Source organism: Hemicordylus capensis, chromosome 2 (genome assembly GCF_027244095.1).
Source record: "Hemicordylus capensis ecotype Gifberg chromosome 2, rHemCap1.1.pri, whole genome shotgun sequence".
Lineage (NCBI taxonomy): Eukaryota > Metazoa > Chordata > Lepidosauria > Squamata > Cordylidae > Hemicordylus > Hemicordylus capensis.
This window is the reverse complement of record NC_069658.1, coordinates 322,529,480-322,551,027: the sequence shown is the minus strand read 5'-3', so window position 1 is coordinate 322,551,027 and position 21,548 is coordinate 322,529,480. Positions and strand designations below refer to the sequence as shown.

At 47.0% G+C, this 21,548-nt stretch overlaps 1 protein-coding gene and 1 long non-coding RNA gene across 3 annotated transcripts in view; one reads left to right on the top strand and one right to left on the bottom strand.

Moving 5' to 3' along the window:
• Window positions 1–21,191, bottom strand: part of PCBP4 (poly(rC) binding protein 4) — a 72,907-nt gene extending 51,716 nt beyond the window's left edge. The window contains exon 1 of one of the 2 annotated variants that reach the window (XM_053289687.1): window positions 20,923–21,191. The gene's annotated coding sequence lies outside the window, so the exon portion shown is untranslated. Of the gene's footprint in view, window positions 1–274; window positions 349–20,922 lie in introns of those variants that run through there. The other variant, XM_053289688.1, reaches the window with a different exon arrangement.
• LOC128342425 (uncharacterized) lies at window positions 421–5,014 on the top strand. Its single transcript, XR_008314975.1, has 2 exons — window positions 421–536; window positions 2,923–5,014. It is a non-coding gene; the product is annotated as an uncharacterized LOC128342425 (long non-coding RNA).
• Window positions 21,192–21,548: the final 357 nt, after the last annotated feature.

Sequence of the window (21,548 nt, the reverse complement as noted above, 5' to 3'; positions counted from 1 at the left end):
GTATATAGTTATAGAAATAAAATAATCAATTTCCCCTCATTCCTTCTCCTGTATCTAACCTCCCCTCACTCTATCGCTTTGGGAACGTTTCTTCATTCCCAGCTGATTTATGATACCATGAAAGAAAATAAGTGCCTAAAGCAACCAACTCTGGGAGAAACATGGGTGGAACTACCATTAGGCAAGGGGAGACAGTTGTCTGGGGGCCCCCAGAGACACCTCACATGACTCCCCATTGCCCCCTGCCCAGCCCCAAGGCCCCTCAGCCACTTGCCCTATTTGCCTTCTGTCCTGCTTGTTCTCCTGGCCGGCAATCTAAGCAGCAGGCAAGCTGCAAAGAGCTCCTTTTCTCCCGCCTCTCAGCTGATCGGTGGGTGGGCGGGGCTTCCACGGAGGCCTCCGTGTAGGCCTCAGTGAAGCCTGAACTGGAGTAGGCTTGCAGGGAGGCCCCAAGCAAGGAAGGAGGCAGGCAGGCAGACAGAGTGGCCCCCACAGCTCTCTGCAGCAGATCCTCTGCCCAGCCCAGCATTTGCCAGGTAGAATGTGAACTCCTTTTTGTGGTCAAACCCACGCCCCCCCACCCCCGGATATATAGAAATCTGCTTGCCAAAGGGCTTTGATATGGGCGGGGGGGGGGGACTGAGAAGTCTCTGAATATTTAATTTAAAACAGCTTGGAAAATTTGCTGGCTTAAAAAACTATCTAAAAAGTCCTATAAGTGGCTTGTTTCATGGCAGAAAATTATAAAAACTTCTGGAACAAACAATATTATATTTATTTTATTCATTCATTCATTCATTTATAAATGTACTTATGTTCAAGTTGTTTTGCAACCCAGAAGGTCTGAGTGAGAACTGTGAAGCATGTGTTGTGCTTTTATTTTATTTTTCTTGTGTGTGAACTGCTCCCCAATAACATGCGGGGACTTCAGGGTAAATCTGGCCAACATGTGAATACAGTGCCTCCATTCCAGAGGAGAGGTGTGTTAAAGGGCTTTAAAAGCCCCTTTTGAAAAACCTCCTGGAATCAAACTTGACTGAATTCGTTCAGAATTCTGAGAAAACATACATAGGCTCACCCTGCATGGCTGAAAGTCTCCTTTGCTAATCTGCAGCGAGGGTCCCATTTTAATAATTCATCTTTCTAGTGTGTTCTAGGCATTAAAAGTAGCACAAATATATAGTACTCATTGTATATCACTATATATTGTGAAGTGTGTGTGTATTCAGTGAAATGTATTTCTAGGCAGCATACTTATTTTGAAATATCAGACTTAAATCCTTGAGGGCCTGGGGTGTGCGGAGGCCCTGGACTTTGAGGGGGGTGCCATTTTAAAATCTTGTCTCTGGGCCCACTCCAACCCTGCTACACCCCTGGGGAGAAAAGATATCTGTGTAAGAAGAAGATGCATGTGCCCTTTACTGTTAAAGCAGGAGTGGCCAGCCTGAGGTGTGTCAGCTGTTGTTGGACTACAACTCCCATCATTCCCAGCTGCAATAGCATCTGGGGATGATGGGAGTTGTAGTCTGACAACAGCTGGAGAGCCTCAGGCTGGCCACTCCTGTGTTAGTCACACACACACACACACAGACAGAGTTGTATCTTTGTATGTGAACAGGGCAGATGTGTGAATGATGGCTTCCTTGTGCCCAGTTTGGCCTTCAGCTGAATTGTCTTCTTTCCCTAATCAGCTAGGCCAGTGCCTGCTTTCCTATGAAGCTGGTTAAGAGTGTATGACCAGTTGAAAGATCTTATTTTCTTTCTGGATTAAACATCCTAAGGATATATTATTTGTCTTAAGAAATGTAAACCTTGTTTAAATTATCTGCAAAAGTGAATTGCTCTACAGTGCTGGAGTAGCGCTTGGTGTAGAGAATGGGAAAGGAGGTCTGGTGGCTGGACCAGGCCCAGCATTACAGCTGAAAAAGAGAGAGCTCTCGAAACCTCTTCAGCCCAGTGCTGTTGATCCATCCCCAGGTTTGAAAGCAGCCGTGCTGTAATAATTCAGAATTATTTGCTGAGTGTTCATACAGGTGTATAATAATGGAAGGGATGTGGCTCATGTATACAATTTACCTATTTACCTGGGACAGTCCATATTTTTTTATTCCCGCCCCTGGAAAAATAACTGTCCCTACTGTTGCGTTTTGGGGTATGCCCTGTTAAAATGTTGATTGTGGAGTCACACATTAAAGTAAATGCATGCATATCAATGCAAAGGCACCAAGCCTTGAATAGCCCTACATTTCACTCACTGCAGAGTGAAATGTATATGTACTGAGTTTGTTGATAACATATTGTAGGATAATTATGCTTTTCTAGTATATTTCTACCAAAAGAACAGGATCCCTTTTAGCATTAAAGTCAGCTGAGGACAGACTGCTACAGAATAAGAGAGAACATCATGCATCATTCAGTGAAGAGCATCCTGGCAAGTAGTTCCATGAATGGGAAAGATGTTTTATATCAGAGGGGTGATTTTACCGATTTCCCTTTCCCTCTGCCACCCCTTGTGCTCCCCTGAAAATATGTCCCTAATGGTTGGGAAAACCAAAACAGATTTTTGGCAGACCCAAAGGGCCGTAGAGGGAAAGGGGGATTGGCAAGAAGCACCCCTCTCCCCTCGTGTGAGCAGACACCTCCCACTCACAGAACGACTAGTCAGGAAGCTAGTCAGTCTATAATAATGGAAGGGATGTGGCTCATGTATACAAATAGAGATGTTACAAGCATGTCTCTATTTCTGTCACTGAAATGATGGAGAATACGAGATGGCTTCTGTTGCGGAGAACTCACTGGGACAACAGAGATGCTGCAGAGCCAGGAAAGGTTTGCCCTGGGATAAGCCCCATGAATGGCAATGTAGGAATGGAGAGGAAACTATCCTAAAGCTGCTGCTCTTTCCTCTTCTCTTCACCACAGATACTGCCTGATTACCCAAGCTCTCAGTGACTGAGGAGCCCTAGAGCTGTTCTTCTACAGTCACAGACTTTTCCTATAAATTCCAAATGCTGCGCCAAAAAAAAAAAAGAAGAAGAAGAAGATGTCTGCAGACACTTAATTGCAGAAAACGGAATTCCTGTCATAAAATTTCAGAGGCTGGACATCAAGATGTTTTTACTCCAGAGTCATCCCATTAAATGCAAGCATTTTATGAACTTCATTCTCAGTACCTAAAATCATGGAAGGGGAAGCGATTTTCCCTTCTTTCTCCTCACTGCAAAAAGCCGTTTTGCTTTCAAGAATGTGTTTGGAAACGCTGAGCAACCCTCAGGAACGCAGCCCTGCCAGCAGAAAGGTCTTTGCAGCAAGCAGAGAGAAAATAAAATTGCCCCTTCGCATCCACTTGACTGTGCAAAAAGCCTCTCCACAAGGACACTGAAGGCTCCCTGCAAACGCACAGCCCTTCTTCCACCCACCTACAGCTGTGTAGCAGGTGGGCCAGTGAATGACTTGAGAAAGTAACTAAAGCTAATTTATATGTGGAAACAAGGGAACTGCTGCAATCCATAGAGAAAACAAGTGGAAGACATCCAAAGGCATAAGAGAAAACCAGTTCCACTTTCAGGCAATGGATTGTTATGTATCTTGCGATCTGGTCGTAATCATGCTTATTCAGGTACTATGGTACTCATGTCCAAGTAAGAATGCCTAGGATTGCTGCCTTAGGGTGACTTTCCCCCCCATGTGTTTTGCTTCTCCTAACTGTGTGAACTCCCATTCTTAAGGCCAATGTCAATGCAACATATATCGCCAAACTACACATGGTGTTTATTGAGTCATTCACTGGATGGGTTTAGTTTTTCTTTAGTCAGTAGAAGCCACAGAAATCCACATCTGGATTTGTATCATGTAACAAGGAAGAGGTTTATAAATCCTTTGCCTCTGCCACAATCCCATCTAGATCTTGCCCCCGCATTGTGGCTGCCCCAGAAGGAAATCTGCCATTGATGCCAAATGCAGATTACTTACTTTACAGAATACAAGCTGTAAGCACTAAAACTGTTACAGATAATGTTATATGTGTAAGTTATGATCTATATTTTTATGAGCCAGATTTCACCAGTTTTTTTTTATTTCTATGCTCTAGAAATCTGATGTTGCTTTTAGCCTGCCTAGGACTTAACCCAAAGTGATCTTGCTTGGGAAGCAAGACTGATCTGTCCAAAGACAGGACAAAAAAGTTGCATTTTACTCATCACTCATCTGGCAGTCATCCCTCCTATTGGGAAATGGGAGATTGCTCCAGGGGCTTCTACATTATCGCAGAGGTCTTGGGAGTGTTCTCCTGTTTCTCAATGAGAGGAACATCTGCGGCTGGAAGGCCAGGAGCAGAAATGGTCTGCCAGGTTCTTCAGTTAAGATGCCCGTGGCTTTTTTCTTATTTATTTATTTACTTACTTACTTACTTACATTGATATCCTGCTCTTCCTCCAAGGAGCCCAGAATGACGTACATGATTATGTTTATCCTCACTACATCCCTGCAAGGTAAGTTAGGCTGAGAGATAAGTGACTGGCCCAGAGTCACAGATTTGAACTTGGGTCTCCCTGGTCCTAGTCCAAACTCTAACCAGTCCACCACACTGGCTCTGAGGAATGTTGTTGGTGAAAATCCCTTGGACTGAAGACGCTGGCCATTTCTGCATTAAGGGATACCAATGGTTTTCCAGAACATTCCATAATGAAGACCAGGAGAAGATCCTGTGCAGACAGGCCTTTAACGTTTCTGCTCTGTGGTTGCCTTTTCCCATCTTGATATTGTTTTATCTGTTTTTAGTCTTTTGCATGATGTTTTTATGTGCATTTGTCTTTGTATTGTGCTGATGGGTTTTCATCCGCTATTTTTTATTACTGCTGTTTTGGTTTTTACGGTATCGCCCCCCACCCCGCTTCTACATGGTGTGTATAGTGTATTAGAGGATTTTATCTAATGTTCTCTGCTTTGAGCATTCAAACACTATTTTATTTTTTCATTATTATTATTATAAATACATATATGGCTGTGGATTGAATTACCAGTATCATAAATCACAGCACTTCTACCATTCCTAAGAGCAGCACTTTGCTCCAGCTTCTAATGAATCTGTCCTTTCTACAGTCTGAGCTTTCTGCTCCCCCTCCCTCTGTCCTGGAAATAAGGCCTTTCCCTCTCCAAAAGGTCCACTTTTGTGTTCTGCGTGCATTTGTTTGCCTCCTGAATCCATGTTTGGTCTAGCAGTGCCCTCTGCATAACCTCTACCATGCTGCCTCCCAACCTTACTGCTAATAATCTGTGACTTTCTCATCAAGCAGATCAGAAGCATCTGTGGAATGCAAACCCACTGGGTGATGCCAGCCAGTATGCTCCCCCTCCTCCACCAGGGTCCCTAAACAGCCTCTTCTCAGGGAAAGGAGGGACACCAAAGCACTGGAGGGCAAGGGGTCTGTTGTTTTATTTCTCTAATAACCTGAGCCAAAATGGTATTAAGTCCCTTCTGAAAATCCAAAGGAAAAACAGGCTGAAAATGCTAGTTAACCCAGTGATGAGGCGAGAAGGCAACAGCTGTGTAAATGCAGACACTTCGCCCCCTCCTTTCTGATCTCTCTCAGCTGTCCCAGGCGGCAACTGTCCTATCAGAGTCTCAGGGGGCTTATTTAGACTCCAGCTCCCTTTATTCTTGCCTGGGAGATTGAGTGTCAGGAAAACCTGGGGCTTTGTTTGGGGGAACAACATGTTATGGCAGGCTAGACAACAGAAGAGAAGACATCAGACCTCTTCCCCCATCTTCTCTGCTAGGGCTTCCCTCCCACTGATAACAGTTCCTAAAAGATACCCCTGTGAGTCAGATGGAGGGGGGGGTAGTACCACTTGCTTCAATGATGCAGTAATTATTGGGCCCCTGGTGCAAATTTGGACAGAGAAGCACAGCCTTGCTTTGCTCCTTTAATATGACAAGTATGGGGGAAAGTCCCAACGGGCACAAGACAATATTTATGAAAGGATCCTGGCACATTTTGAGCCTCAGCCACCAAACCACAAAAGATAGAAACATTCTGGTTTTGCAGGTAGGTTCCAGATCTTGTCAGGGCTACCAACAAAATCCCAAATCCTGAAATCCAGGAAAACTCTCCCATTGGAAAGCATGGGGAATGATATCTCATAGAGAACTAAGACATTAATATGCTCCTTGAAAACTGCAAGCCCTCACTGAGGCGATTCTCACAATCGCCAAAAAGCAGGCTAAGGGAGCCTAGCCCACTTTCTGGAGACTGTGAGAACCACCGGGCTCACAGGCGAGCCTGATTGCACTCAAGTGGGTAACCCACTTACGGAGCCCTCCCCTAAAGCCTAGGTTAGCGGAGTGAGCGCTCCACTAACCTGGGCTCTACAATCGCGTGTTGCCGCGGCACGGCTCCACAGCAACACACAAGGCGACCTCCACCGGGAGGCTAGAAGCAGCCTCCCGGTCCTGGGGGTCTCTCCAGGATGCCCCACGCCCCGATCCCTGCAGCCCTCGCCAGCTCCATGACAGAGCCGGCAGTTGTGTGGGCAGCCAATCCGGCCACCCAAGGCTGCAGCCTGCTCGTCTGCGGGGAGAGCGGGCGAAGCCTCTCCACCATAAAAAGGCCTCTGAACAGGTTCGTGCACATCCCTAGTAGGTAAAGGTATCTGGCTAACACAACAAAGGGTGTAATTACAGAGGTCAGATGGACTTTGGGCCGGTTAGGACAATACTTTTCCAGACCATGCAATTAAAAGGAGGAAATTCCAAGAATGTGTCCACTGCAACATTTTTGCAGACATCCTGGTGTTCTCCTAGTGCGTTCCTTTTTTGTGTGAGGAGCGGCTGTCTGTCTGGCCAATCTACACATGAGTAGTTTAACTTAAGCGCTATACTGGATGCTGCCATGTAAACTCATTTGTGTGGCAAAACTTAATGGTTTCTTTTATGGGCCTCCAAACAAGTTCGAACACCGGGGTGGTTTTTTTTCAAAGTTCAAAGCGGTGGGGGGGGATTTTAAGGGTGGGGGAGGGTTCACTTACCCTTCCCCTGCTTTCCCCCCGTCGGCGCTCATTGTCCGTAAAAGCCTTCGGGGTGGCAGTGTACCTCCCTGCCACCCCTTCCCCCTCTTCGGCCGGAAGTACTAGGTGAGGGTCAGACGGGCACGCACACGCACCCAGTACTTCCAGTAGAAGAGGGAGAAGGGGTGGCAGGGAGGTACACTGCCACCCCAAAGGCTTTTATGGACAATGAGCGCCAGCAGGAGGAAAGTGGGGGGGAGGAGTAAGTGCACCCTCCCCCTCCTTGCAAGTGGCCCCCTCGAGCCACCCCTGCCCGGTTCCGTGTACATCCCTATTACCTACATGAATATGTCAGATTTGGATTAAGGACCATGTGAAAAATGGATTAATTTTACTGTTGTTGTTGCTGTTATCATCATCATCATCATCATCATCACATTTATATCCCGCTCTTCTTCCGAGGAGCTCAGAGCGGTGTACATGGTTATTTTCAATCCTATGCATTTTTATTTGGAAGTATGTCCCACATATATCAATGCAACTTACTCCTAAGTAAGTGGTGTGATGAATCACTCCTGGGCTTAGTGACAGAACCATGCCTAGTGATCAGTGATCACTGGTAAAACATAGTGGGTGAAGATTATGTCACGATCTGGATGGCTAAGGAATCTCCAGGGTCAGATTGGTGGAATTTATTTTTAAGAGTATACCAGTAGATGGAACAAACTACATTATTTTGTTAAGCCCATCATTAGAACACAATTTACAACTAGAAGTGCCTCTTTTTACATGAAAGGACGGTGGGGGAGATATGGATCAGGACTGCAAGGTGTGTGGAGGGCAGATTAATGCTTTTCTCCTGCTCCGTTTCCCACCAAAAGTTGTAAACACTACTACTATTACTACTTATATTTTCAATCCCTCCACCACAAAGCAGCTATTTGTCCCTGAAGTATCTGTTCACTGCTAGATATCCAGTCATGTCCCAGACCATAAGAAACAGCCAAGACTCAGATCCTGAGAACAAGAAGCCAAACAAATCCCCAGCATTGGTGCCAGCTGCTAAGGTGCAGGCCCTGGTCATGAGGATGAATCAGGCAAAGAGGATCCCCAGAAACCCGGACTCTGATAAATTGTTCCCCTGGAGCCAGTCTCACTCAAGGGGTCAGTTCTGGATATATTGGAATTTTCTTGCCCTTTAGTGCCCCCTCATCAACACAGGGAAAGCATCATGTGATAGGTGACTGAGACCGTGGACTGCTTGGCTCCAGGCTTGAAGGTTACCCTTTAAGCATCCACACTGGGATGGAGTCTGAGGGTGGTAGTCAGGGCCAAAAACATGGGAGGGCTCAGTTGGAACTGGGACTTTATCAGATCAACTTGCTTCTTTGGAGCTCTCTGAGATTCTGCAGCCTCGCCATGTGGACAACCAGGACAGGTCGCAGTCATTTTGGGAGCAAATCGCAGCTTTATGAGGGAGGCAATTTTCAGTGGGAAAATGGCAGCAGAAAAGATGTGTGTGTATGTATGTATGTATGTATTTAACACATTTGTATACCACCCAAAACTTATGCATTTGTATATCACCCAAAACTTAAGTCCCTGGGTGGTTTACAATAAAACAATACACATTAAAACAAATTAATGTTAAATTAAATTAAACAAATTAAATTAACAAAACACATTAAAATAATTTAAAATTTAACACAATGTTAAAAATTTATTTAAAAACTGTACATCTAATTAAAAGCCTGGGTGAACAAATATATCTTAACTGCCTTTTTTTATATGGAGAGGCTCTTATTTCAGTAGAGAGTGCATTTTAAAGCCTCAGGACAGCAACAGAAAAGGTGAGTAGCCACCAGACGAGCAGGTAGCAATTGCAGACAAAACTCTCCAGATGAACTTAATGAAATTCTCCAGATGATCAGATGTGATCAGGTGGTAGGGTTCATGGTGAAGATGTTCTCTTAAATACCTAGGGCCTAAGCTGTTTAGGGTTTTATATGGTATAACCAGCACCTTGTATTTTGCCTGGGAGCTTACTGGCAACTAGTGTAGCTCTTTCCATACAGGAGTGTAGTGATCATCAGTCACTGAACAGTCCTCCTTTCCCCTAAAGAGTGAACCGGAAGTGAACCCTGTCCTGACTGACAGGCGGTGACCTCTAGGGATCAGTCACTCAGCACATGGTGAGTGGGACCTAGAGGGCCGTGAAGCAGGAAGAGAGAATTCCTTGTGAAGAAGAAGCTAGGCTAGAGGAGCTGCAGACAGGCAGCCAGGGCAAGTAGCTGCAACAAGTAGGACTGCAATCCTGGGAAGTTAGAACTGCAGGGGCTTGAATTCTCTACCATGGTTTGGGTGAGTTCAAGAAGGAAGCCAGGACTTTGGCTTCAGGGAAAGGTTTAGTCTAGGGAACTGTTTGCTAGTCAGTTTGCATCAGAAACTTATTTTTGCTTTTGTGTGCCTTGCATATCCTTACAACTGTTCTATGGTGTTTTATCTGTAATGTAACCAAGCTAAGAAATGCTGAGCCTGTGTCATTCCAACAGGGCATTGCAAAAGTCTCTGTAAACTCTAAAAGGTGCTTTTTTGTATTTCCTTACATCTATGTTCTTTGCAACTGGGTAACCATGATTTTTAAAGTGTGCTGCCCCAATATCATCTGAGAGAGCTTTTTGAAGTATTCTTGTAGTTACTGAGTGCTCCTTTTCCCCGTAACTAAAAGCTGAGAAAGCCTGAGATGGAAGCAGTCTGTAGGATTTTGAATAAATTTTAATTTTCTTTTTGTTCTTTGCAATTTTAACCAGCCTCTTGAGTGGATTTTTAACTCAGGAAAGCGGGGCTGGGAAAGGGCTTGCTCTGGTGCAACGCATGTCTCAAGTTTGATTGCTCAGCAACTCTACCAAGTTTTCTCCCCATGTGTAAGCCTGCTCATGGAGATTTTTGTGTACTTTTCCAATAGTAAAAAGGAGAGTTTCCCTGGAAATTCACCCAGGCCAGGGGGGAATAAGCTCTTGATAAGTGGGTGTGGTGGCAGCATATTATCTACCAGGAAAGTTTGGGGGAACAGTCTTTATGAGTGAAAGTAAGAGAGAGGGTGATTCAGAATTTTTCATCCCCTCACGTGAGCTTGCTCTAAGACAAAGGCTTGTATAAATCTGCTACAAGGAGTAATATGGTCTCTCCAAGATGACCCAGAGACCAATCTGGCTACCCCATTCTGTACCAACTGCGGTTTCTGGAGTACTTACAAAGAATATATTAAAAACACACTTGAACTACAAAGTCGAAAAAGAAAAGTATAACATTCTAAAGTATTTCTAATAAAAATGTAAGGCAGTCCATTTAAGCTAAATTGAACAAATGCCTACCGATTTCAATGTCAAACTTATTTTTACTTTATAGTTTCTACTAGAAGTCCTCAAGTCCATTATACATTGATAATTTCCCCATAGGGATTGGTTTTCTACATAGTATGGCAAACAAATTAATTAAGTTGCCTTCCATGTTTTATAATTTACCCACAACTCAGGGCAGAATAAGTGCAAGGCACTTACTGGTGAGGCCAGGGATTGAACCTGAGACCTGGTGCATGCAAAGCATAAGGATTCGATCCCTGAGCTACAGCTCCTCTCTTTTTTGGTTGAAGAAAAAGCCATGATAGGCAGCAGGTAGCAAGCAGAGGCTAGAATGTTGCTGCTGCTGCTGCTGTTGACCTACCACGAATGAAACCCACATTTGCCACCACAGTAAGAGTGGAGGAGTACACCCAGATAAAAGCAGCTTTTATTTGCCAAGGTCAATTTGCCAAGGGTGTTCTCAAACTTGGAACCAGCCCTGCACAAGTCAACTGGGAGTGGCCTTGTCTGTCTCCAAACTTATGCAATAAATAAGGAGACACCAGCAAAGAAGATACACACAAAGCAGATACACCAGGAAAGAAACCCCTGTGAAGAATGCTGTGTTTGGATGAGCAGGGACAGTTACTCTGCCCCTGCTAAATGTACAGTGAGAGAACCATCGGCTAAACAGTGTCTCTGCTCAGTTAGAGTTTTTTGTCTTTGCCAACCATTATCTTAATATATAAACCATGCCCACGTCCTCTGTTTATACATCACTTTCTGTCTTGATGAATCACAGGGGCTTCCACTTGTGACCCATCACCAATTGTTTTACAATAATTTTGTGCAGCAAAGGATATAAAAACCAGGACTGACCCTAACCCTAACCCTGGCAGAAAAACAAGGGCAGGAACTATAAAGATTGTGATGAGACGAAAGTAAGCATCACAGACAAAGAGAACTCTGGCTGAAGTGTTTCTAGGCTTAGTCTAAAATGTCTGCTATTATGATGAACACAAAAATTCTGTCACAAAAGAAATAATCAAAGATAGTGCTTTACTTGCTTCATATTCCTTAATCCCTGGGAACAGCAAAGCAGCTCCTGACTACAGCAGATTATGACACATGCCACCACCTGGGCCTCTCACATGACCCACAGCAGCAGCATGCTCTGAGGAGAAAATCCTTCCCTCCGTTTCTCTAGAGCAGGCGATCAATCTAACTCTGTGCATGTGATTGAAACAGAACTTCATTAAGAATTTAATCCCACTTATACCCTGATCCTTAGTTGGTGACCACAGGGCCTGGGACTCAGATCTAGCTTAGTTTGGAAGTTTCTGCAGTGAAGTAAATGATGTGGCAGCAGGGAGGGTCAGCGTGGAATCTGGACTACTGCTCCTAAATCTTAGTGCCGTGATTTTTGCCCTGCCAGAGAATCCTGTGATGAAAAACAAATGCCGCTCAGTGGATTAGAGCAAGCTTTTTACTGGCCTCCCGCACCCCCCACCGCCATAAAGCAATAGGGCTGAATTTTTAAGGAGGAATGTGGCTCACTTGCTCACAGTAGGAGGAAACTGAAGAGCCTTGCTTTACCCTGATGTCACTCGAATACAGCTGGCTGGATAAAATGTGGTGACAGGGCTGTGGTGGCAGAACTGGCGAGCTATGTAGAACTGAACAATGAATGAGCAGTCCTTTTTAAAATAAAGAGCATCCTTCATGGCAGCCCTAAGTGCCTTGTCTTATGAAGCAGAAGAAGATGGTGCCTCTGTGACTATCACAAGTCCCAAATGCTGAACTTACTCATGACCCCATCCAAAGGACTAAAGCTGCAATCCAAAACATTCTTACTAGGGAATAGGTCCTATTGAGCTCAGTGGGATCTACTTGTGAGTAGACACACTTGCATGCATTAAAAATGATCTTTCTCAGCTTAGGTTTTGATGCAGAGGTATCTACCCTTGCATGAACGTGTCTGTCTGTGAAGAGAAATTCCCCACCTCTTGAAAACTGGGGCAACATAAGCTCAGCTAGATGGGAAATCCCTACCCTGGCTGTTGCTGACTTCCCAGAAAACAGGGAAGGCAAAGATGCTGCAGATAGTATGAGCAACTGGCAGCTTGAAAAGAGAGCAGATGGCAGGGGTGACAAGATCTGCCAATGGAAGGGATCATCGGCCCACGCTTCTTGTTAGTGCCTGATCCATTGACAGCACTTTGGCTCCCAGGGCTCAGCCCAGCTCTCCTTCAAAGCACCCAGCTTACTGCCAGAGACTAGGCAAGCTTGAGGAAAGAACCCTCATTTATCTAGCTGAAGAGACAAACACGGGTCTTGCTGAACAATAGGACAGAGGCCTCAAGGAATAGCTCTCATTTCCCATCATAACCGCACATTACAGCACTGAGTGCATACATTGGCTGCATTCACATGTAATGTGGAACCCACCCCACCGTCCACATCCAGATGTTCAGGAGAGTGTCCTCTCTGCAGTCAGAGAGACTGAAGAGAGGTGGGGGAGCTGGCTGTCCAGGCCTCCTTCTTTACAGCCAGCACAGCTAATCAGAGAGGGAGGAGCTTCCTCCCTCAGTTCCAGTTTGGCCAACTACATCCTCCAGTACTGCATTTGGATGAAAAGGAGGCACCCTTGACTCTCACTCTCAGTTTGGAGCAGCTAAACTTCATTCCAAACCGAGGGTTCAAATTGGAGTATCATCAGCGTGACCTCGGGTAATGCTGCCAATATCTTCCTTCCTTCCTTCCTTTCTGATTTATAAACTGCCCCATCCAAAGGCTCTGGGTGGTGTTCAGTGTTCTGACAGATGAGCACAAGGGAAAGGGAAGCTGATGGGTTCTGATCAGTTTCTCTGTATTACTTGTAGTGAACATGAAGGAGAAAGTGGGAGGATTTCTGTTAGTTGTTCCTCCCTTCTTAACTATAACCATTGTTTCCCTCCATTTAGTCACAACTGCATTACTATTCTGACTAGTGGGGTTGCCATTAGATTTGTCTCATTTGTCAACAAATACGGTAGGCTACTGCTTTTCTGGATAAAGTGGCCACTTGACACTTTTTTTCCTGGCTTGATGACAAAATTGATGGTCCATTGAAATGTTAATTTTTTAGTTTTAACTAAAATATTTTACTAAATTCTTTAAATATTAAATATATTTAAATAAAACTTATTAAACCACTTGGCTTTGGATACATATGTAAGGATGACAGTGATTTCTTTCTGATTTTCATGTACACTTCAGACTTGCAGTTCTTGTCTTCTGGGATGGATTATGGTGAGTGGAGGATTGGTGTAATTATTACATTTTGAATACAAAGTGGAAAAACTGGGAAAGGACCCCTTATGGGGCCTCTTTACAATATTTTGCTTGCCTTTCTTAAGAGCAAAAGGGAATTTACATTATGAAGAAATGAAAAGTTTGAAAGAAAACAAGCCAACCAAAACAAGTCTTTTCTGCTGGGGACAAAGCATGATATATATTTTTCCCTTTCTTGAGTTGTGTGTGTGGTTTTTTAACTATTATGTCATTACTGATTTCTTTTTCTATTGATTTTTGGGACAGTAAGCATATAAAGTGATGTGGGTCCCCCCCTCCCCAATGTATTCCTAGCACATCGTGTTACTTCTTTTAAATGCTGGGAATTTTTTTTAATTATAATTAAAAACAACAACAATAATCCTGTCCTCTCTTCATGAAAGGTTTGGCATGCACGGCACACTTGGTCAAATTCCATAAAAGACATACCAGGAAAGATATGAATTGACATCACTGCAAGCTGCCAACAGTAAACATGCTCTCTAAAAATATCATTCTCAAAGGTTTTTTTTAACATTCTCAAAACATAATAAAGCAGCGACATGAAGCAAAAGACCATTTAAAAACAACTTTTTAGAGTCCTCGCTAAGCAGGATGACTTAATAGCATCGCCAGGACTGCAGCCGTGGGGTCTGGATCAGGGCAGTGGCAGGTGCAAAGTGTTAAATTCTCCTCCTTCCACCAGAGCATTGCCCAGGGACACTGCTTGGCACGCAAAAGATCTACACCCCGTACCATAGCCCCACTTTTAATAGTTAAATCCAGTCATGCCCCCCGCAATAATAATAATAATAATTATTATTACATTTATATCCCGCTCTTCCTCCAAGGAGCCCAGAGCGGTGTACTACATACTTAAGTTTCTCTTTCACAACAACCCTGTGAAGTGGCTGAATGGGGATTTGAACTCGGGTCTCCCCGGTCCTAGTCCAGCATTCTAACCACTACACCACACTGGCTCTCATAATATATGTAATAATTATGTAATAAGATGTAATAATTACATCTGACTCCTCCTCAAAGGGAAACTGGAGGAGACAAGTGCTGTATTGGGGGCTGAAGTGTTTGCTTTGTCCCTAGCGCAACACCATTTAGGGAGGAGACAGGGACGAGAGCAATCATTGTTGCTGCGGGAGCAGCAGCACAGGTGACCAGCCACCCACTCCCAAATGAGAAGGAAGTGGCTGATGAGACTTGGGGCTCTGAGTCATTCACTGGGGGCCCACATCCCATGAGCCACCCCCTAATGATGCCCCTGCCATAGCCCCAATCCAGTTGAGGGAGGGGCACACCATGCTTTTGTACAGGAACATAGGGAGGCTGGTGGTGACCCATGTGTGGCAGCCGCCGGGGGCCCCTGACCCCCACGTCTGCCATCAGACGCAGGGGCCCAGCTAGCCGCGCCCCCACATCCGACATCGGACACGGGGGACGTGGCCTCCCTCCCAAATGGAGCAACGCGGCCCTGTTTGGCAGGGAGATCAGCCCATGCTGCATTGAGCAGCGTGGGCCGGAGCAACTCTCCCTGCCTTAAATGCAGAGAGAGCAGTTCCAGCTGCACTGCCAATGCAATGCGGACCAATCTCTCTCCTAAAAAGGGCCACCCGTCCCCATTTGGGAGGGAGACCGATTGGCCCTGCTGTGTTGGCAGCGAGACCAGAAGGCTCTTCCTGCCTTTAAGGCAGGGAGAGTCACTTCAGCTCCAAACGGGGCCAGGGGGCCCTGTTTGGGACTGAAATAACACCCCCGCATCTGACGTCAGATGCAGGGGGGGCGTGTCTGGGGCCATGCTTACGGCCCGATTGGTGGCAGCCAGGGTTCTTTGAACCCGTTCACCCAATGGTAGTTCCACCCCTGCATTTGTACCCAAACCCCTGAAAACAACAGGCCAAAGTCACATCTAATTTGGCCCTATTAAGGCTTTGACCAAGATAAGTGACTGCCTGATCCATTGATGTGGATCAGTGTCCTCAAAGATGGACACTGGAGGAAGAAAATGGCACACTCCCTAGAATCTACTGGAAGCAATGTTTCACATTACTTTCCAGTAAAGAAGGCCCTCAACAGTTGCTCAGTCTTGACCTTGGTATTCTGCAACTTGATTTATTACCTCATTCTGCTCCACTGAGAAAACTCATCCCAGTTTTGTTACATCAGTGATGTCATCCTCATTTGACTCATATTCCTTAGTATTCTGACTAAGGATGAATATCTTATCATAATAAGATTACCCCACAAACATCAACTATGAAATCTCTCCTCCACTTAACAGATTGAGAAACTGAGACACAGAGGTAGAATGTTTGGTCTTGTCACAGCAACAAAACCAAGGTTAACTTTTAGCCGCTTTTGGCCTCCAGCTAATCCTTTGCTATTAAATAATTGATGTTTCAGAAATCTTTCCATCTTATATAAGACTAAAGTGAGTATCAAACATGAATACAGTTGCCCATTGGAAGGAATTAAACCAGTGAATTGACCTTTTCGGGAAAGCAATAGCTTACAACTCTGAAAAGAGCTGCCAGCATTATATCTGGAGCCAAAGATCAATTCCCACCACTGGTGCCATTAAGGCTGTACTTTTGGGCTCACATCCAGAGGCTCCTACCCCCCGTAGCCCTCTGTCTCATCCGTAGTGTGTGGGGAAACCTCTGGCTTGTCTCTAGAGGAGCACCTGAAAAAGTCCTCACCCTGAGCCACAGAGCCGACTGCTTTATTCCCCCCTCCCCCTTCTTGCCAGAGAATCTGTTCAGGCTGAAAGGAAGCAGCCAGGTGAGCCGCAGATCAGAGGCTGTGCCAGGTTCTCACCCTGCACCTGGTCTGGACTACAACTCCTAGTCTCCCTTTTGGTGCCTTGAAGGACTGGGTTCCAAAAAGGCTGCTGCAGAACATTCTTATATCCATGACTGCAACCTGCAAGATACACATTAAGGCACACATCCAGGGAGAGGTGGTCATTATTGAACATGATGGAAGATTCATGCCAAGTCACAGCCTTGAATTTAGCTGGCTAGACAACCTGCTCTTCACTCTCATCTCCTCTATTTTTATCTATGTATCTCTATTTATAATTCTCTTAGACGTACCCATTGCAGTGTGGCAGCACTTGTGACAGTTCGCGAGTGAGGGGAGGGGTAGAGGAAAACGACAGTGGTGGGAAACATAAGGCCAACAGACAGGCCGGTGAACTGGCGGGCGGGGAGAGAAAGTGGTGGCAACGGGGAGAGAAAGCAGAAGCGCCAGCAGCGGGGGAAAGAAAAAGTGGCAGTGGCAGGGGGGAGAAAGCGGTGGCGGTGGGGGAGGGGGAGAAAGCGGCTGGGGAAAGTGGCTGGCCAGGTGGCCAGCCGGAAAGAAAAATTGGAGTGGGGAAGAGAAGGGGGAAAGGCCGAGAATGAGGGAGGGGGGGCCAAGAACGAGGGAGAACTAGAGGCGCAGATGCTCTGCACCTAGGCCAGCTAGTTTGTTGATTTCTCGATTTATTTTTCCATGAAAATTGCTTTAGGAACATTTATTTATTTATTTGATTGATTGATTGATTGATTGATTGATTTACCATCCTTCCTAAAGTGTCTCAGGGCAGTTTACACTAAAATAAAAAATACATAACAATTAAAATGAAAAGCCAATTAAAAACATAATACAATTACAAATACAACTAGATAACATTAAAACTAGATATCATTGATAAGGTGGCCCCACTTAACAAGGGAGAAGCCACTGTAAGACCATTAAGTCCAGGGTCTGATAGCTGCACCCCTGGTTCCCACCATAATGAGAAAAAAAGATTATGACTGCACTCCAAAGCACTTGGTGACTTTATATGTTATCTCCCCAACAACACACGAATGTAGATTCTTTCAAGAGGTGTCGGTGCCACTGGCTGGGACTTTGTTTTGTACACAACTATTCTACAATCCCCATCTTCTGCTTCTATCAGCCTCAGCTGGAGTACACAAAGAATAACATAGTTTCAATGAGCTGCCAGTGGAAATTTGCTTGCGTGGGTAGTTTTCTCATTAATCCTCCTCAACTCACCCCCAGCTTTCACATGAGAGAGATCGCTTACTGGAGCACCAGAACAATTCCTGGTGTGTTCCCTGCATGGCGAGGAGGAGAGTAGAAGCCCTTAGAAAAATGACCTAATAACTACTCTGCATGTGGATGTGTAGCTCCCCCATTGCATGGACAGGACAGGACAGGGTGGAGGATGTGTGGATTTAAAAGGACAAAGGGACAAATGTTTCAGGAAGAAAGGGAATTTGAATAACTCACCCAAGGCTATAAAAGCACCACAAAAGCATGATGACCCCTGCTTGGAGCAGTGCTGTCCCTCCCCAGATGTGGTTGGATTGCAACTCCCAACATCCCCAACCACAGTGGCGGAAGGCTGTTGTGGCTGGGAATGATAGGAGTTGTAGACTTCCCCAGGAGAGACCTTTATGGAGAGGCTGTCAGTCACAAGAAACAGAGGGTCTTTTAAAAGTTTCTCCTTAATTAGCAAAGGTAAAGTGTGCTGTTGAGTCGGTGTGGACTCATGGTGACCACAGAGCCCTGTGGTTGTCTTTGGCGGGGGCGGGGGTGTACCTTACAGGAGAGGTTTACCATTGCCTCCTCCCACGCTGTATGAGATGATGCCTTTCAGCACCTTCCTTTCTATATCGCTGCTGCCCGGTATAGGTGTTTCCCATAATTTGGGAAACATACTAGTGGCGGTTCAATCCAGCAACCTCTGGCTTGCTTTGCATGTGGCTCTCCTTAATTAGGAGAAGGCTTTGGCAGGAATTCCCATTAAAACGACTATTGGGAGCAGTTTGTCATTCTCCTTTCAAGTTGTTTCTTTAGTTTAGGAAGAATTATTATTATTATTACATTTCTATCCCGCTCTTCCTCCAAGGAGCCCAGAGCGGTGTACTACATACTTGCGTTTTCTCCTCACAACAACTCTGTGAAGTAGGTTAGGCTGAGAGAGACATGACTGGCCCAGAGTCACCCAGCTAGTATCATGGTTGAATGGGGATTTGAACTCGGGTCTCCCCGGTCCTAGTCCCACACTCTAACCACTACACCACGCTGGTCAGGATCTCTCTCTTGAGAAGATCACTGGGTCTGGGAATAAGGTCTGGCTTTGGAACTTTGCAGCATGGGCGTGGAGCAGGTGGTGGGACTGCAGCCGTGTGCTTTCATGATTGCCTCAGCAATATCTAGGGAGAAGGAAAAGGGACGGGATTTTGTGGTGCACTGATTTGGTCTCCATCACTTCCCTCTGACTCTGCTCTTTAGGATCCTTCAGCTGGATATGGACCAAAACACAAAACTTATCTTGGACAATAACTTTGAGGCTGGTTTACTAGACTGGCTTCTTCTGTTCCTCAGAAAGTTCCTTGGTTCAGAAGACCTGATCCTAAACATGCGTACTTGGAAGTAGGTTCTGTACTCTGTGTGACTGCAACAGTATTTATTCCCAAGTAAATATGCCTAGGGTCTTGGAGTCCTTCTTGGAGTCCAACATACATTCCCTCCACATCCATGTGTGGGACTACCGTGTGGCCACCAAAGTAATTTGCCCCACATAATGCTACGGAGTTCCCACTGCAGTCATGCAACACTGAACCATTCCACAAGGGCCTAGGAATGAAGCTGTGGATGAAATCCCTTGGTCCTCTTGAATGGTGCTGGGATTATATCATATTTCAAGGCTGGCTAAGATGATGCCTCTCTCCCGAGACTGCTCCAATGCCATCTTCCTCATTATTATTGCATGCTCTAGGCTCCTCTGCCAGTAAAGTGGCCAGAAATAACTGGGAGAGGAATGGCATTTGGTAGCAGTTGGGAACAAAAGGATGTGCATTGAAAAGAATGGATGCCATCTAGTCCTTGCCAAAGGGGAAGCAGGTGCTGAAAGCAAGGCTGTGTCCCAAATGGAATGAACTGGGTGGATTCATCATCACCCAACCTGTCCCCAGGGGCCTCACCACAATAGCAATCTGAGCTCAGAAGTGTCCCATGCCAGTCTGCAGAGGCGAAGATGATGAATGGGGCACAGAGGAGGAGGAGGAGGAGGAGGAAGAAGAAGGCGCATGTGGCGCCAGAGCTGGCAAAGCAGCCTGTCCATCCAGTTAGCTGAGGGGTGCTGGCTTAGCAGTGCCGCCACATAAAAGATCAGCCGCAGTTGGAGCTGAAAAGGGAGAAGCGGCACGCTGGCAAAGCTGCGCCTCGCCATCAGCTGAGCAGCAGAGAAGGGATCTGGAGGAGAAGTTTGCGAGGGGGTCATCACCCACCCAGCAGTGAATCCGAAGGAACCGGAGGAGGAGGGGGCGGCGGCGGCAGGTGCTGAACTGCACGTCCGAAGAGAGCCGAGAATAGAGCGGCATGAGAGGGCAGGCAACTCCCAGGGGAGCTGCCTGCCCCGCTAGGGCCGAGGAGATGGAGCAGAGAGAGGCCGGAGCGCACCAACCAGGCTTCCAGACCAAAACAGACTGCCTGGTGGTGGTGGTGTGTGCTTGTCTTCAGCTGGGGGCTCGCCGCCCCTTCCTGCCGCGGGCACTTAAATCTTCCACTTCTGGCCCCGAAGCTGCAGTCAGGGCTGGCAGCAGCGGGCGGGGGGGGGGGGCTTGAGTGCGCTCGCTCGCTCTTCTCCGCAAGTGCCTGCAAGGAAGGAGCGCCAAAGTTCGGCGGGCGGGGAAGGGGAGCGGGGCAGCTGCCCTCTCCCGCCAGCATCGGCCGGACAAGCGCTGGGATTCGAGGGAGAATCCCAGGTGGGGATTGGGGGGGGGGGCGCAAGGAGGGCGAGGTGGCGACGAGAGCGGGGACCCCCGCCGGGCTGGACAGAAGAAGGACCCCAAGGCGCCGGCAGCCCCTGCCTGCCTGCTCTAGCTGCGCCTGGTCCGTGAAGCAGCAGCAGCAGCAGCATCCCTTGCTGCCTGCCGGCCGGCTTCCCTCCCTGCCACGGAAGAAGCACATGGCTCGATGCTGCTAGGGTGGGCGGCGGCGGCGGGCAAAACTTTTTGCTCCCTTCCCTCGAATTCCCGCTGGCGGAGCTGTGCGCCGCGCGCCCTCCAGCCCTCGGTCCTGGCCCTCAAAGTTGCTCGGAGCGGGCGCGGCGGCTGCGGGGTGGGTGCTGCGCGCCCAGCAACCCTCTCGCAAGCGCTGCTGGCTCCTGCGCCAGGGACCCCGACGACTGCCCCGAAGTTGGTGGCGGGACCGTGCGCGCGCGCGCGCCCGCCCCTCATTGCCCCGCTCTTACCTTCGGAGTATGGCCAGAGGGGTCCTTTGTGCCTCCTAGTCCCACATTGTCACCCGGAGAGGCGTCGGTGACAACTGCGAGTGACATCAGCCCCGAACAATGGAATCAAATGCTTGACAGGAGAGGGAGGCGCAGGCCAAAGCCGCGGGACTATTTTACCGCCCCCCTCCCCGCGCGCTCAATCCCGCCCGCCAAGCCTCCCTCTCCGTCCCTCCCTTGCTTGCCGGCTCCCTCCAGGATCCAATTACAGCGGATAAAGGAGACACTCAAGGAACAATGCACACTGGGTAAGACCATCTGCCAAGGACAGGGACATTCCATCCCCCACCCCCACACCCCCTCCTCCCCTTGCGATGCAGATCGCTCGCCCTCTTTTGTATTTTGCATTCTTTTCCTGGAAACCGATCAGCGGGCACGGCCACCAGCCCGGGTGTCCAATCACCAAGGGCAAGGCAGAACAGAAGGCTGGACTTCGTCCCGCGCCTGGGGTCCTTGGGCTTCCTCCTGTCCCCTTCCCATCGTCGCTGCCTCTTTTGATTTGTTTACACCGCATCCAGGTGGCTTTTGCTTGTGAAGAGGCTTGCCTGATTTGTTTGTGCTGTTAAAGGGGTCCTCCTCAGGTTGGT